The sequence below is a fragment of the Chelonia mydas genome, chromosome 1, assembly GCF_015237465.2.
Source record: "Chelonia mydas isolate rCheMyd1 chromosome 1, rCheMyd1.pri.v2, whole genome shotgun sequence".
Lineage (NCBI taxonomy): Eukaryota > Metazoa > Chordata > Testudines > Cheloniidae > Chelonia > Chelonia mydas.
This window is the reverse complement of record NC_057849.1, coordinates 226,588,350-226,606,621: the sequence shown is the minus strand read 5'-3', so window position 1 is coordinate 226,606,621 and position 18,272 is coordinate 226,588,350. Positions and strand designations below refer to the sequence as shown.

Here is an 18,272-nt window from a genome sequence, read left to right as displayed (position 1 = left end):
ACAAGTGTTAGATTTTCTGGTGAGGAAACTTGAGGCAAACTACACAACAAGCAAAAACAGCAAGGTGGACTTCTGAAAAAAAAAAAGGTGCTTTTGTCTCCTAGACAGTGCTCAAACTGTGATGGTATAATGTGACATATTATATGTATTTCTCTAAAGCATACTGGGACATTTGGCTCCATCCATCTGAAATAGCTGTATGTTTTCAGTCCCAATAGAATCAAAGATTCTAAAACAACACCACTGTTCAACCCTTTCAGCACTGTTCCTTGATCATTATTTACAAAACTTCAGCTATTTTTCCCATAGACGTTGGACCACATTTATCTTTAGTGGAATTCTATTGGTATCAGTGAAGTTACACCAAGGATGAACTTGACCCCAGGGTACATTTTCAAAGACCCTGTCTCCCTTTTTTTTTTTTTTTGTTCAGCAGTAGTTTGCACCCACAAAGTTTGCACTCTACTCAAATGAATGACAGGAACAAGTTAGAACACTCGTGCCTCTAGCTTCCTGATCTCTGCCCATGATCAGCTATTTAGAGGCAAAAATACTCCTTGTTGTGTCTGCAAATGAATAGCAAATGGCACCTGAATTTCAATTACAGGTGCAAAATGAAGGTACAAATTTTGGAAATGCAAATAGCATTCACAGTAAAGGAGGCTGCCTTTTTGAAAATGTGGCCCATTTAGAAAAAATAACTATGGGCATATTCCTAAATCTAGGCTAAGCCATCCTTATGCACAACCAAGCAGAAGTGACAGAACAAGCACAAGACGTTATTCCTATAGGGAAAAAAAAAGTACTGTACATCATTTCACTAAATAGATAGGGGAATTGGAAGTAACACAAAAGGGTTGAGGCTTGAATGGCCTACAGGCTAGGATTATTCAAAGAAAAGATAATTTGATAATTAGGTGAATTTATTTCCATGTTTCAGAGCAGGAATTAAACACATCTTTTCCTGAGCAGACCATCCCCACCATTTCCCAGACAGCAAACTAATTGTCCAAACTGTACAGAAGCAGTTTTTGGCTAGTATCCTGCCTCTATAGCCATCAACAAAAGAAAAATTAGCTCCAAGCAAAATGTTGCTTCTTTCTTCACCCTTCAGGTGGAAAATATCTTTCTTCTCCATTTGCTCCAAGACCTAACATCACCACCTGAGCAACCAAATGTCTGACACAGTTCCAGCAGCTGCCATGAAATCTCCACTCCTTTAAACTGTAGATAAGCAGGGTCTGGTTCCCAGGAGGTCATGGAGCTCAATACACACATCCCTAAATTGCAAGATCTATTTTGCCACAAATACTAGCAGGCAATGAAAGTACTTGGAACAAACAAATGTGAACTCACTTTAGGATTGCCAACTTGAGTTGGACGAATTCCTGGAGATTTCATCACATGACAGAATCTTTAATTAAAGGTTAATCTTTAATTCCTGGAGACTCCAGGATAATCCTGGATGGTTGGCAACCCTAACCCACTCATATTTCTGTCTCAGCCACCATCAAGACCTACCTTTGGCATGTCGGATGTGATGATAAAAAGAGTATGACAGCTATTTGTAATCTGCCCAAGACAGAGGGAAATTTGTGGACCCAGCAACACTGCTCTGCCCTTTTGCCTTGTTGCCAAAGATATATATCAATCGATTTGCTAGCAAATGGACTGTTCAAGCAACTGTGGCATAAATAACTGCATGTGCTACTATCTAGGTTAAGACAAAGAAGTTGTAACTATTGGCACAATTCTGTTCCCAGCTAAGTCAATGGCAAAACTTCCTTTGACTTCAGTAGACCAGGATCGAGCCCTATGTTAGTCCAGCAGAAAACAAAAACAAAGAACCTCTTAATCTAAGGTCCTGATTCACTTCTCACTTTTACCAGTTTTATATCTGAATAACTCCAGTGAATAAATCAGGATTAATTCAACTGAGTTCAATGAAATAACTCCTTAGAGCTATTCCTGGTTTAATAAAAAGAAAAGGAGTACTTGTGGCACCTTAGAGACTAACCAATTTATTTGAGCATAAGCTTTCGTGAGCTACAGCTCACTTCATCAGATGCATACTGTGGAAAGTGTAGAAGATCTTCTATACACACAAAGCATGAAAAAATACCTCCCCCCACCCCACTCTCCTGCTGGCAATAGCTTATCTAAAGTGATCACTCTCCTTACAATGTGTGTGATAATCAAGTTGGGCCATTTCCAGCACAAATCCAGGTTTTCTCACCACCTCCCCCCCGCCCCGACACAAACCCACTCTCCTGCTGGTAATAGCTTATCTAAAGTGACCACTCTCCTTACAATGTGTATGATAATTAAGGTGGGCCATTTCCAGCACAAATCCAGGGTTTAACAAGAACGTCTGGGGGGGGAGGGTTAGGAAAAAACAAGGGGAAATAGGTTACCTTGCATAATGACTTAGCCACTCCCAGTCTCTATTCAAGCCTAAGTTAATTGTATCCAATTTGCAAATGAATTCCAATTCAACAGTTTCTCGCTGGAGTCTGGATTTCAAGTTTTTTTGTTGAAGAATTGCAACTTTCATGTCTGTAATCGTGTGACCAGAGAGATTGAAGTGTTCTCCGACTGGTTTATGAATGTTATAATTCTTGACATCTGATTTGTGTCCATTTATTCTTTTACGTAGAGACTGTCCAGTTTGACCAATGTACATGGCAGAGGGGCACTGCTGGCACATGATGGCATATATCACATTGGTGGATGTGCAGGTGAACGAGCCTCTGATAGTGTGGATGATGTGATTAGGCCCTGTGATGGTGTCCCCTGAATAGATATGTGGGCACAGTTGGCAACGGGCTTTGTTGCAAGGATAGGTTCCTGGGTTAGTGGTTCTATCTTTTTTCTTTGTTAGGCCTGTCCTGTAGTAGGTGACTTCTGGGAACTCTTCTGGCTCTATCAATCTGTTTCTTCACTTCCGCAGGTGGGTATTGTAGTTGTAAAGTGGCGGAAGTGAAGAAACAGATTGATAGAGCCAGAAAAGTTCCCAGAAGTCACCTACTACAGGACAGGCCTAACAAAGAAAATAACAGAACGCCACTAGCCGTCACCTTCAGCCCCCAACTAAAACCCCTCCAACGCATTATTAAGGACCTACAACCAATCCTGAAGGATGACCCAACACTCTCACAAATCCTGGGAGACAGGCCAGTCCTTGCCTACAGACAGCCCCCCAACCTGAAGCAAATACTCACCAGCAACCACACAACAGAACCACTAACCCAGGAACCTATCCTTGCAACAAAGCCCGTTGCCAACTGTGCCCACGAATCTATTCAGGGGACACCATCACAGGGCCTAATCACATCAGCCACACTATCAGAGGCTCGTTCACCTGCACATCCACCAATGTGATATATGCCATCATGTGCCAGCAGTGCCCCTCTGCCATGTACATTGGTCAAACTGGACAGTCTCTACGTAAAAGAATAAATGGACACAAATCAGATGTCAAGAATTATAACATTCATAAACCAGTCGGAGAACACTTCAATCTCTCTGGTCATGCGATTACAGACATGAAAGTTGCAATTCTTCAACAAAAAAACTTCAAATCCAGACTCCAGTGAGAAACTGTTGAATTGGAATTCATTTGCAAATTGGATACAATTAACTTAGGCTTGAATAGAGACTGGGAGTGGCTAAGTCATTATGCAAGGTAACCTATTTCCCCTTCTTTTTTCCTAACCCCCCACCCCCAGACGTTCTTGTTAAACCCTGGATTTGTGCTGGAAATTGCCCACCTTGATTATCATACACATTGTGAGGAGAGTGGTCACTTTAGATGAGCTATTGCCAGCAGGAGAGTGGGGTGGGGGGAGGTATTTTTTCATGCTTTGTGTGTATAAAAGATCTTCTACACTTTCCACAGTATGCATCCGATGAAGTGAGCTGTAGCTCACGAAAGCTTATGCTCAAATAAATTGGTTAGTCTCTAAGGTTCCACAAGTACTCCTTTTCTTTTTGCGAATACAGACTAACACGGCTGTTACTCTGAATCCTGATTTAATGGAGTTCTTCCTGGTTTACACTGGTGCATATGATTAGACTCACTGAGGATTTTTTAAATACACTATCAATAATCTCCAGGCCAGATCCTCAGATGGTATAGATCAGCATAGATCCATTGACTTTGATGACTTCAGTGGAGCTACAGCAATTTGCATCAACTGAGGATCTTGCCCTCTATTTGTTCCAATTTAAATATATTTATTGGCATGACAATGTTTATGAATGTGTTCCCTAAGTCCATACATCAAGTTTCTGTGTAATGGGTACTTTTCACAGTGGTTATGGGACAGATGGGTTTTACACAATCGTTCCATTTTGTATTCCATTTCTGGTTTGGTGGCAGATTGCAGAAACAGCTTGATATGTGGCAGTCTTTTTCTTTTCTCCCAAATACAAACTGATTTCCTGGCTTTTTAGGTTGTTGTACTGCTGATACTTCTTCACACTATCTTTTTTGTACTTATTATATTGTGTATGGTGAGATAGAGAAAATGCAGCAAAGACGTTTTCTATGTTTTTAAAAATCCAAGTCCTCTTATAATATCTAATTCAAAGGAAGGGGATCAGAGTCCTGTATACTTATTTACCCATTGTTTTATCCTCCCTCTTGCTTGCTTGATAGAGCCTTTTGTCGCTGTAATCGACAAAGAACAAGTAAGGACACATACTACATCTCATAACTGAGGTTTTCACAATCTTTCTTTGCTTATCTGCATCTCTGAATGTAATCATGAAGCCTTGAATTAACATACTGCTACTCTATGTCTGTTACCCCACCTCGTTCTCTTTCCATGACTTGATGGGAAGAGGTTGATTCTTGAAAGCCTGCATATTTAAAGCTGGATTTTGCTTTATCCTTATGCTGGGTGAACTGAAGTGAGAGTTTAAGAACCATCTTCCCAACATTGTGAGGTCCTGTAAAAGCCAGGCAAAATAGTAGCTTCGGCTCTTTGCATAATGCAGCAACTGCACCTTTCCTACTCCTAGCAGGGGAACACAGCACCCCAAAGAAAAAGGCTTACTGCAATAATTCAACAACCGTATTAAGGTCATGCCTGGTAAACAAGAACAGTGTGAGGGGCAGACTGGCTGTGGCCTGAGTTTGGAGAGGGGCTGGCTGGGGTGGAGTCAGGCTTAGTGCTGGTGTCTGGCTTATGGTAGTGAGGCCGGGATGCAGGAGCAGGCTGGATGGAGGACTGTGGCAAGCCCTACCTCCCCCCTCCCCCCCAGCTGAAAGGTGACTGAACACTGAAACTGACAATGGAAGCAAGTGGGGAAAGAGAAAGTTGTCTTGGAGCATGAAGGAGAAGCAGGAATGGTCTCAGATCAGGAAAAAGCAGGGGTCGGGGGGGAAGACCAGCTATATCAGGATTTGAAGAAGGAATGCATAGAAATGAGAAACAAAAACAGGACAAAAGTCAGCATTTCATAACTGTTGAATCAGTGCCAGAAGATGCGAACATAGGAAACATTAACCCTCTGAAAATGGTGGAACGGCTAAAGTAAAGTGATGGTGCAAATCTACTGATAGAATGTACACATAAGGAGCAAGCTGAAAAACTTCTTAAAACTATATCCTTAGGGAAAATGGAAGTTACTTGTGAACTGCCTCTATTCCTGATAGAAGCCAGAGGGGCTATACATGGAGTGCCAATAAGATTCTCTGTGGATGACAGTAAGAAGAATATAGATGAAGATAAAGTATAGTTTGTTAAACAGCTACTTATAGAAGAGAGGGCGAAAACTAGCCATCTATGGTGGTAGGCATATCACTTAAAAGTGGGACACTGCTGGATAGGATCCAAATAGGGTATCAATTCTTTCTGGGTTAAACCATATATTCCCTGCTCTGCCACCCTCCTGTGAGTGCTATAATTGTCAAAGGTTTGGACACATGGCAGTCATTTGTAAGGGAATAATGAGGTGCAGTAAATGTGGAGGAAATCACTCACATGAGAACTATGTAGAAGGAACAGCACCTAAATGCAGCAATTGTGGGGGAAAGCACAGGCAACATATAAATGACGTGCAGCAGCAGAACGAGTTACAGAAATACAAAAGATAAAATAATTCAAAAAGCATCATACATGGAGGCTATCAAATGGTATCCACTGCAGAAAATAGAAAAATATTCAAGATGTACGGGGGCAGCAGAACATATCTCCGGTCAGGGAGGAGAATATGAGAAGATTACTTGTAGGTAAAGAGAAATTTATAGTGTTCATTACAGAAATAATTGACTGCAGTTTGCAGATGGGGAAAAAAATGAAAGGATTAAAATCATAGCAAAAGCAGCAGAAAAATATCTAAAAATAGACAACCTCTTGATACTTGAACCTCTTGATAGACTGCATTCATGTGATTTTACATGAAGGCAATAATACAGCTTAAATAACATGGTCTTAACTATCCTTAGCTGGAATATGCATAGTATAATAATGCAGGGACAGGAATTTAAGAAAGCCATCACTGAAATGGGAAAAAAGCCTGATATGTATGTATGCAAGAAACATGGCTAATAAGTAAATTTGAGTCAATCTACAAGGATCTGATCTCCAGAGGGATCAAAAGGCTACCAGATAAGGGGGGGTTCTTTATATTTACAAATGAGGGACTCCGTTACATAGAAATGAATGTGCATAAACTAAATTTTGAATATAATGCTATTCAGATTCCCATGCAGAACAAAAACTCTGAAATACAGATTTATAATGTTTATAATCCATGTAAAAATTAGTTATTTTGGAATTAGAAAAACTAGTTAATAATGTCAAAAACCCATTCATAATTTGAAGAGACTTTATTAGTCATAATGAGCTATGGAGAAGTAAGAAAACTGACCAAAATGGTAAATGCGCAAAACAATTTATTGGTTTGCATAACTTGGTGATATTGAACACAGGAGCACCTACTAGATTTAATTCAGTGGATGGATCCTTTTCTGTTTTGGAATGGTTAATTGCAACAAATTAATATAGCCAGTAAATGCAACTGGAAATTCATAAAGACGACAGAATGGGAAGTGATAACTTCCCTATGCGGATTGAGTACCAAGGAAGAGGAAATGTTGAAAACACATAAGGAGTTCCTAGATGGAATTTTCAAAAAGCTGACTGGGGCCTTTTCAAGATTGAATGTGATGAATATTTATGTACTAACTGGTACAAGTGACAACCTAGGAGAATTCTACAACTATGTAATAAAAGGAATTACAGCAGAAGCTGATCTGGCCATCTACAAAACATCAAATTGCCCCTGACCTAGAAATCCAGTTCCCTGGTGGAATGAAGTTTGCAAATTAGCAATTAAGGAAACAAATAAGGCATACAAGCAAGCAAAACACACAATGAATAGTAAAGACTTAACAAATTATAAATAAATTGTAAGGCAGTGGCACAAAGGATTGTCAAAAATGAAAAAAAAGAAAGTTGGAGAAATTTCTGTGTGAAATTCAACAAAGATTTAAAGCTTTCAAAAATCTATAAGTAAATTCAAAAAAATGAATGGAATTTGAAGTAAAAGTAAATGTATACCTGGTCCCATTGTAAACAATTAAATTGAGGTCTCAAGCTTAGGAAAGGATGGCAGACATTTTAGCAAAAGAATTCCAAAAGGTCAGTAATGATACAAATCAAAACAATGAGTTTCGTGAGAAAAAAGGAGGTTTATTGAGGAAAACTATGAACTATTAAATGGCTGCAGAGAATATACTGATGATGTGCGAAACAAAAAATTTAGTATGCAGGAGCTTATTGCAATCATTAGAAAAATGAAAAATTACAGCTCCAGGCAAAGATAATATAAGTAATGAAATGCTTCAACACTTGTCAGAAGGGAGTCCAAAGATTCTATTGAGGTTATATAATGGTATATGGGAGAAAGGACTGCTACGAATAGAATGGAAACAAACATTGGTGATACCAATTAGGAAACCAAGCAAGGTAGTGGAATATTTGGAGAAAAATAATATTATAACTGAGGTACAAAGTGGTTTCAGAAAAGGAAGGTGCACAGTTGACCATGGAGTGAGACTAGAAATGGAGATACAAATAAGCATGATGACTAAAATCTTCATGATAACAGTCTTCCGGAAAATTGAAAGAGCGTCGGATATGCTGTGGAGGGAAGGCCTCCTATACAAACTAGCCAAAATTGGAATAAAAGGGAGAATTTTCTGGTGGATAGGGGACTTTTTAAGTGAAAGAGCTATACAGGTCAAAGTGGGAATAAATTTATCAAATACCTACAAGCTTACAAATGGAACTCCACAAGGGAGTTTTATCAGCTCTACTTTGTTATCCATTATGATAAATGACCTCCCGGAAAGTGTACAGATAGGAATAGGTATTTCCCTTTTCACAGATGATTGTGCTATATGGACTAAGCACAAAAGACTTAAAGTAGTCATGGAAAAGAGAAATTAAGCACTGTAGAAAATTTCCAAGTGGGGAAATGAGTGGGGATTTAAATTCTGTCAATAATAGAATACAGTATCATTTATATAAATATTTTGGATGTTTTCTACATTTTCAAATATATTGATTTCAATTACAAACAGAATACAAAGTGTACAATGCTCACTTTATATTTATTTTTGATTACAAATATTTGCACTGTAAAAAAAACAAAAGAAATGGTATTTTTCAATTCACCTCATACAAGTACTGTAGTGCAATCTCTTTATCATGAAAGTTGAACTTACACATATAGAATTCTGTACAAAAAACCTGCATTCAAAAATAAAACAATGTGAAATTTTAGAACCTGCAAGTTCACTCAGTCCTGCTTCTTGTTCAGCAAATTCCTCAGACAAACAAGTTTGTTTATATTTGCAGGAGATAATGCTGCCTGCTTCTTGTTTACAATGACAGGTTTCAGAGTAACAGCCATGTTAGTCTGTATTCGCAAAAAGAAAAGGAGTACTTGTGGCACCTTAGAGACTAACCAATTTATTTGAGCATAAGCTTTCGTGAGCTACAGTTTCCACAGTATGCATCCGATGAAGTGAGCTGTAGCTCACGAAAGCTTATGCTCAAATAAATTGGTTAGTCTCTAAGGTGCCACAAGTACTCCTTTTCTTGTTTACAATGTCACCTGAAAGTGAGAACAGGCATTCTCATGGCACTGTTGTAGCCAGCATCGCAAGATATTTATGTGCCAGATGCGCTGAAGATTTATATGTCCCTTCATGCTTCAACCACCATTCCAGGGGACATGTGTCCATGCTGATGACGGGTTCCGCACGATAACAATCCAAAGCAGTGCAGGCCAACACATGTTCATTTTCATTATCTGAGTCAGATGCCACCAGCAGAAGGTTGATTTTCTTTTTTGGTGGTTCAGGTTCTGTAGTTTCCCCATCGGACCGTTGCTCTATTAAGACTTCTGAAAGCATGCTCCACACCTCGTCCCTCTCAGATTTTGGAAGGCACTTAAGATTCTTAAACCTTAGGTTGAATGCTGTAGCTATCTTTAGAAATCTCACATTGGTACCTTCTTTGCGTTTTGTCAGAGCTGCAATGAAAGTGTTCTTAAAATGAACAAAGTGCACTGGGTCATCATCCGAGACTGCTATAACATGAAATATACGGCAGAATGCTGGTAAAACAGCAGGAGACATACAATTCTCCCCCAAGAAGTTCAGTCACAAATTTAACTAACACATTATTTTTTTAACAAGTGTCATCAGCATGGAAGCATGTCCTCTGGAATGGTGGCCAAAGCATGAAGGGGCATACGAATGTTTAGCATATCTGGCACATAAATACCTTGCAATGCCGGCTACAAAAGTGCCATGCAAATGTCTGTTCTCGCTTTCTGGTGACATTGTAAATAAGAAGAGGGCAGCATTATCTCCTGTAAATGTAAACAAACTTGTTTGTCTTAGCAATTGGCTGAACAAGAAGTAGGACTGAGTGGACTTGTAGGCTCTGAAGTTTTATATTGTTTTTTGAGTGCAGGTTTGTCACAAAAAAAAAATCTATATTTGTAAGTTGCAATTTCACAACAAAGAGATTGCACTACAGTACTTGTATGAGGTGAATTGAAAAATATTATTTTTATCATTTTTACAGTGCAAATATTTGTCATCAAAAATAATATACACTTTGATTTCAATTACAACACAGAACACAATATATATGAAAATGTAGAAAAACATCCAAAATATTTAATACATTTCAATTGGTATTCTATTGTTTAACAGTGCGATTAAAACTGCGATTAATCGTGATTAATTTTTTTATCGTGATTAATATTTTTGAGTTAATCGCGTGAGTTAACAGCAATTAATTGACAGCCCTAATTATGACCAATGAAATTTCTGAATTTATTTAGAAAAATGGGGACAGCTTTGTCAAGTCTATACAGATGGGTCAAAAGATGACAGCACAGGTAGATGGGAACAGCATTCTATGTTCCTAGGAATCCAGAAATCTAAAAGGCTATTGAATTATGTGACTATTCTGATGGCTGAATTAATGGGGATAATATTGGCAATAACCTGGATGTGAGATGTACATCTGGCTGCAGTTGTAATTTTATCTGATTCCTTGTCTGGCATTATGATAATTAGAACAGGGACTTTGGAAAGCATAATCAGTGAAATAATGTTCCTAACTACAGAAATAATGCAAGCAGGTATCTGTGTAACAATACAGGTAGCATGAATTCTGGTGCATAGTGGCATACCTGGAAATGGATGACAAAGCAGCAAAACAAGCTCAAAAAAATACACTTAACTTGACAAGAATTTTAAAGTGTGGTCACAACGGAGCTTGCGAAGGAATGGCAAGAACTATGGATCAAGGAAACAAAAGAACCAATGTCTTATGAAGTATGCTCAAAAATCAAAGATAATACTATACTCCACAGTCATGCTAGAAAAAGTGAAGTAGTCATTTACAGAGTGCAACAGTTCATTGTACCATAAATGATAAGTTAAACTTATTAAAAAGACATAAAGATGGGCTGTGTAATGTGTTCCAAACCAAAGAAGCTGTTGATCATGTCTATGCCATTGTGGACAATATTCTATGGAAAGAAAGTTTCTTTATGAACAATTGAGTTGGCTTGGAATCAAAGATTTTTCCCTAAAGGGACTGGTGAGAATGTCAGAGAAATGGAATAGTGCAAAAAAAAAAAAAATATCCTGGCTGTGTTTCTTTCAGGATGCTAGACTGAGTGAAAGGATATTTTTAAAAACCACTTGGCTAAAATGAATCAAGAAAGTGGCGATCATAGCCTCGCATGATGAGGCTGCTGCACCAAAAAACAAAGACAAAGAACAGAGTGGGATCAGAAATCAGTTAATCTTGTAATTAAACTTAACTGAGGGACAAAATAACTAGAGGATGGGCTATATTGTCCATCGTTCCCTTTTGGGGTCCTCAAAAAGAGGCTTTGAAAGGAAAATTGATGGACGAACAGACTGAGGCTACTGCGATGCTGGGTTGACTGAAAGATTAGAGAAGAGAAAGGAGCAAGCTTCACCATCATGGCTGCCACCCCCACTGTCTCCTAGGACCCCAGACCTTCTTTATCCTAATCCTAACAGATATCCTGACTAGACTGGGCTAGAGGAAGGGACCCAGATAACACTGCCATCTCCACTGGCTCCAGCTGAATCTCAGGTATTACCTGGGATGTGAGACATAATGTGTTCCCCCCACCTGCTATGTTTCCTTTCCCTTCTCCATCTTATTTCTTCTCTTTCCTATCTCTCTCCTCGTTCCTTCCATCTGATACATTTAGCCAAGACTATACATTTTGCAACACTGCTGTAAGCCTGTGACCAGGAAGAGGCAGCAAAAAGCAATGCCCTAGAGAGTCTGATGGTGGTACATGTTTGTTAGGTCTTGGAGTGGGCCCTATAAGACCATGTGCTGTGCCTGTGTTTCTCCAGCTGTGAGGTTCCAAGTGAGAGTCAACACCAGAAACAGAAGCTACACTTTTTTCTGTCTTTGCTGTTCCTTTCATTCATCTTTGTATATGTTTGCTTTGTTTTGTCTTCTAATAAATGGGGTCGGACTTTAACAAATAATAACAGCTCCACCCATCTCAACTAGCTTCTACTTTTTTCCCCAAACGGACACTAGTTATCATCTGAGACTGAGAGATTTTTTAGAAGGAAAAAAAATCCCTTGTCTGACAATCTAAAGAAAAAGGGAACAGGGGATAATGTTAAAATGAAAACCTTACTTAATATTTTACAGTTCAACTGTTTTTTCCTTTATCTTTAATAAAGGGTTAAAAGGATTTTTTAAAGTATGTTTGCCATGAAACTAAGCAGACTAAAGTCTCTGTATACCAAACCCCAAACCTGGTTTAAAACTGTTTAATATTGAACAGTAATTGGATTATGTTAACACCTTTTACCCTTTGGGCCCACATATTCCAGCTAAAGTAATACAACAAAGCTTCCCAGGGAAAGAATGGACAATTATGGAATAACCTGCACATAGGGAAAGTTTCTTCCTAATCCAAGGTAACTAGAAGATGCTTTATTTCCTGAAGTATGAGGTTTATATCCGTTTGTAAAAAAATAATTTTCAGTCCTATCCAATGCAATTGTGGATGCTCTCATTAGCCATATAAATGTCTACTTTTTTTTCCAGTCCTGCTAAACTCTTGGAGCCAGATCCTCAGCTCCAGTGGTTGGGGAGCAGACAGCTAAAAGCTAGCTTTCTTTCCTACTTTGCTTAACTGTTACTCCTGGGGGGAATCTGCACCAAAAAAAAAGAAACATTCTGCACAAAAAATTCAGTACACAATATTTTAAAATTCTGCAAAATTGTGCATATTTTATTTGTCAAAATAACAAAATATAGATCACGCCAGTTTCACTTATTTTGGCAATTTATTTCAAAATACCTGTCAGCAAGTATGTTTGTTACAATATAGACAACAAAAAAGATTCAGGAAATGTTTTTTTGACAGATTCCTTAGTAGACTTATTAATACAGAACGTTGAGTAATAATTCATTTAAACACAATACAGAAATGTATTTTCCACACCCCTCAGAAGCAGTGCAAAGGCTTGGGATAGTCAGAGGTAATGGAGGAGCTAAGGGAAAGGGAAGTAATTGCTGTGAGTAAACCTGGAGGGTTGGGGTGTGGACGGGAGAAGTATAAAACAGGTTGGGGAGGGAGGGGTTTGCTAGGGAGCCTTCCCCATGCAGATCTTGGCTGACCCCTAATCTCTCCCATTCAGTCAGGCACATCTGCCCCTGTCCCCATGTGTTCCTGCACTCTTCCCTCCCCCTTATCCCCATGTGTCCCTGCACCCCCACTCAGCCACCCCTCCACCCTGTCCCCATGTGTCATTGCACCCCCTGCCCCCGTCTCTATGTGGCAAAGCACTCCCACTCCCATTCAGCCCCTGGCTCAGTGCTGTCATCCCACTAGCTCCTGTGCCCCTGGCACACTTTGTCCCCTCAACCCACTGGCCCTTCTCAACCCCCCCAGTAGCCCTGTATGCCTTGCACTGTCCGTGTCCCACCATCCCATATCCCATACCTCCTCACTTGGCCCCACAGGCAAGGTACTATGAGGAAGGCAACCACTGCCCCCTCCCTCTCCACAGCTGGCTGCCCCCACCAGTGAACTGGCTGACCTCTCTTCTGCTGCCACAGCAGCCCCTGGTGGGCGAAAGGTACAATTTCAGCACTGACTCGCAGAATCTATTTTCTGAGGGGGGAAAAAAATCTGTGAGTGACATAAATTCTGCCTGTGCACAGTGGTACAGAATTCCCTCAAGAGTAAACTGTATTGAATTTAAACTCAGCACAACTGAGGATCTGGCCCTGGGCCTTAGTGATATCTAGTGAAAATGAATTGCATAGGCAATTATATGTTGTGCATAGAAAGTGTTTCCAGAATTAGAGCATTAGGCACCTAAATAAGAGGCCTGAAGTCCGTGCCAGATGTCTCTTTTCTTGTTATAATTAAAGAACAAAAGTGCAAAAAATCGCTGATATAATTATATAACCACAATCCACTTTAACCTACTAAAAGCTGCTTTCCTTTCCAAAAACATCCCCAATCCAGCACTCCTTGCTTATCATTCCTCCATGAGAAAACAGTGGAAAGTCCCAAGAATGATGCCCCCAGCTTTTTACAGGGGTTAAAATGGGGCAAATCGGACGGCGGGGGGTGGCCAGGGTTTGAGCAGGGGCAGAAATTGACTGGCTGGGGGGGTCAAGGAGCTGGAGGCAGGGTTAGGATAGGGGCTGAAGGGCAAAATCAGGGATGGGGGGGAATAGGAGCCAAGGTTAATCCCAGAGGTGAGGTGCTGCCAGAAGGCAAAACCCTGGTACAGGCAGGGATAGAGGGGTAATAGTTACCCCCGTGGACTGAGACACCAATATTTGCAAAAATAGGGTGGGGTGGGCAGAGCGGCTTTTTTATTTCCCCTCTCACAAGACAGTATGTCTCAGCATGGACTTCCCAGGGCTGGGTTCTTAAAGGCACAGCCAGTGCCTTTTCTTAAAGGAGGGATGGGGAAACTTTTTCTATCAGGGACCACTGACCCACAGGAAAAAACAGTCATGGGCCTGACACAACCCTGTGGGGGAGGGCTCAGGGCATCCTCCCGCAGCAGGGCGAGCCAGCGCTCATGGCTCCAGGCCCGCAGGGGCGGGGAGGTTTGGGGCTTGCTCTAGGTTCCAGGATGGTAACAGAAATGTGGGGTTCAGGGTATGGGAGGGGGCTTCAGGCTGGGGCGGAGGGTTAGGGTGCAGGAGGAGGTGAGGACTCCAGCTGGGAGTCTGGTGTGGGGCTGGGGATGAGTGGTTTGGAGTGCAGGATGGGGCTCAGGGCTGGGGCAGGGAGTTGGGGTGCAGGTCAGGGTGTAGGGTCTGAGAGGGAGTTAAGGTGTGGGAGAGGGTTCCAACCTGGGGCAGGAGGTTTGGGGTGCAGGCTCCGGCCAGGTGGCGCTTACTTCAGGTGGTTCCCAGTTGGTGGCGCAGCAGGCTAAGGCAGGCTACGTGCCTGCCGGGGCTCCACATTGTTCCCAGAAACAGCCGCCATGTCCAGCTCCTCGGCGGAGGGGCTCAGAGGTCTCCGCAGTGCATGCTGCCCATGCTCACAGGCGCCACTCCCACAGCTCCCATTGACCGTAGTGCCCGGCCAATGGGAGCTGCAGAGCCAGCGCTGGGGGCAGTGCGTGGAGCTTCCCTGATCACCCCTGTTCTAGAGGCTGCAGAGACATGCCAGGAGATGCCAGGAGCTGCGCAGAGCCGACCAGGCTTCTGGCAACCCAGCAAGCCAGCGCTTGCGGCTCCAGCCCCATGGGGGAGGCACCGAGGCTCGGGGCTTCCAGCCTGCGGCCAGATGAAATTAAAAAGCAGGCCAGATCCAGTAGGAACCTACGGATTCTGGCTGTAGGTTCCCCACTCCTGTCTTAAAGGCACAGGCATCCCAATGCCTAGTCACCGCACCTCCTCTCTGTCTGATGTAACCTACCTAGGTGCTGCAGAGGCTTGATTCAGTGAAATATTTTACATATACCTCCTCAGAAACAAAGAATCCCTTATCAGTGTAACTGTCTGCATAAAGTCTCAGAGCAGTTCACAAATTTGTCTTATCTGTTGCTTGGATCTTAGCACTTCATCATGTACCTTTGTTATTGTGCAGATGCATGTCATTGTGCTATTTAATTTATATTTTAATAAATACTCATTGAAAATATGTATAAGTACTTGCTAGTAGTTTTAGCAACGACATCTGTGTTTCTACTATTGCACTTGCTCTGTTTTTTACTGTGATTTCTAATTTGGAATTTTTAATTCTAACTTTTTCTTCTTGTTTTTAGAGCAGAAGTTTATTCTCTTGAATCATCTGACTTCCAGTCTGACTGAATTTCTGGCCTGGTCTCAAAACTTTGTTTTCATTCAATCCACTAATGGCGATTGCTTTTTGCAAGTGTTATTTTGCCTCTCAATGCAGCCCTTAGTGTTTTTCTGCATGCCTTTGCAGAAATTAGGACAAGTCAGCAAATCAGAACAACTTTACGTATAAGTATCTGCAACTGGTTACAATTCGCTACCCTTGCACCAGAAGATGGGAAAGGCAAGAGGTAGCAAATTAGGACAAATCCACAAATAAGATCGGTTTCAGAGTAGCAGCCGTGTTAGTCTGTATTCGCAAAAAGAAAAGGAGTACTTGTGGCTCCTTAGAGACTAACAAATTTATTTGAGCATAAGCTTTCGTGAGCTACAGCTCACTTCATCGGATGCACAGCTGTAGCTCACGAAAGCTTATGCTCAAATAAATTGGTTAGTCTCTAAGGTGCCACAAGTCCTCCTGTTCTTTTTGCAGCTACAGACTAACACGGCTGCTACTCTGAAACCAGTTTAATATCAGTAACTGCTACTGGCAGCAAATGAAGACAGGTAGCAGCAAGTTTTCACAGGGCGCTGGTGGAACAGCTCACCTCCCCCGTTGTCTCCACGCTCCAGTCTCACCACAGACCAGCCCCACTCCCCTGGAACTGCTTTTGCAGCGTCGCTGGAACAGCTCAGGGCGGTGTCTCCCGAACCACCCCCCGCCCCCGTCATCAGCCACCCACCTCCAGGCGCCAGCAGCTCCTGGGGTCTCTCCCCTCACCCCGGCCCCCCCCCGCAGAGGTGCGAGGGGAAGACGCTCTCCCAGGCGTGAGTTACCTGCTCGGCCTGCGCCGCTCGCCCCGCTGTGCGCTGGGGACAGGCTGGGCCCCGGGAGTGCGCGGGGGGGGGTTGGGGGGGGGAGAGGCACGTTCCGCTTCCCCCAAACTTCTCACCAGCTCTCGCCTGTTTCTAAGACGCTGTTGCTATAGCAACGGGTTTCGCTTCTGAGTGGCCGGGAGGCCGGGGCTACATGGCAACAGTAAGCCAGGCGCCTATTGGATGTCCGCTTGGCGCACGCGAGGCAGGCGGGGGCGGGGGTCGCACACCTGGGGCGGGACCGCGCCGCGTGGTTCGAATGCGCGTGGCTGGAAAGCCGCCGGCGCGTGAATGGGGCGGGCGGGCGCTGGAGGAGCGTCGGCTGCGCGGGGTTCCCGTGGCTCCGGCTCTCAGTGCCTCTTGCACTGGAAGGGGGCCGGGCCGACCTGCCTGCCGCCCTCCGACCCGATGTACTAGGTGTTGCAGTGAAATGCAAGAAAGGGAAAAAAAACCCGTGCAAATGAGAGAGCGGCGGGGACACGCTTCAAAATGAATCCAGCCTGACTGAGGGACTCTAGAGAGGCGTGGCACGTGTGGGCTTTATCATTCATCGAGCCTGATTTCAATCAGCCGGGCTGTGCATAGGTGCAGGAACTGGGGATACTGCAATACCCCTGGCTTGAAGTGGTTTCCATATGCAGGGTTTACAGTTTGGTTCAATGGCTTTCCGCACCCCCACTATACAAATTGCTCCAGCACCCCTGGTCCTGTGTTCTAGGCTCTCTTGGAAAAATTATAGCAGTCATTGTTAACATGCCCATAATATACGCCCACTACTGAGAGGTGTGTATCTTGCCTACCACCACTAATTGTTGTCATAAAAACAACCCCCTAGCTAGTTTGGGGGGTTCAGGTGCAATGGTGATGGGGCAGTATAACAGCCTGGACAGAGTAGATAGCATTTTGTAAACATAAAGTGCAAGAGCCTCTGTTTCTAATAGATGGCAAATATAAACATCTTTTGAATCCAACAACAAACGGGAAAAAAGGGCTTTTACAAGTGGGTTCTGTCCCCCACCTTAGCCCCTGTGCTCTGCTCTGATGGCATATAAAGGCTGCTAATCCACAGAGGCTGGTTAGAGGCGAATTTCCCCAGCACTGGCACACTTTAGGGCCACTGTAAGCGGCCCTGCACTGCCCTGCTCACAAGCCCTGGGATGGGCTAGTATAAATTAGAGCAGTCCCCAGCTACTCTCGCTTATGTAGCTCCTGCAGAACAACATATAGGAGTCACAGCAAGTCTCAGGATACGGCCACTGCTTGGCTTGTTACACACCCACTACCATGCTAAAATATCCTGGCAGACATCTCAGGGCTGAGCTGCTCTTCCTAATGGCACTATTATTAACCAGACTGCAGGCTCAGTCCCTACATCACTCTATAGTACACGTGGGTGCTTTCGGGAACAGGGATAGGGCTCACCATAATATATTCTGGTAAGGACTTGATTTAAAGCTCATTGAAGTCACGGTTAACTTCAGTGAACCTTGGATCACGCATATAATCTGGAATTCCACTTAATTCTCACAAATT

At 42.6% G+C, this 18,272-nt stretch overlaps 1 protein-coding gene across 1 annotated transcript in view; it reads right to left on the bottom strand.

Annotated features, from left to right (window-relative positions):
* EFCAB6 (EF-hand calcium binding domain 6) overlaps nucleotides 1-16,808 on the bottom strand; it is a 153,835-nt gene extending 137,027 nt beyond the window's left edge. The window contains exon 1 of the mRNA XM_043538022.1: nucleotides 16,701-16,808. The gene's annotated coding sequence lies outside the window, so the exon portion shown is untranslated. The remainder of the gene's footprint in view (nucleotides 1-16,700) is intronic.
* Nucleotides 16,809-18,272: the final 1,464 nt, after the last annotated feature.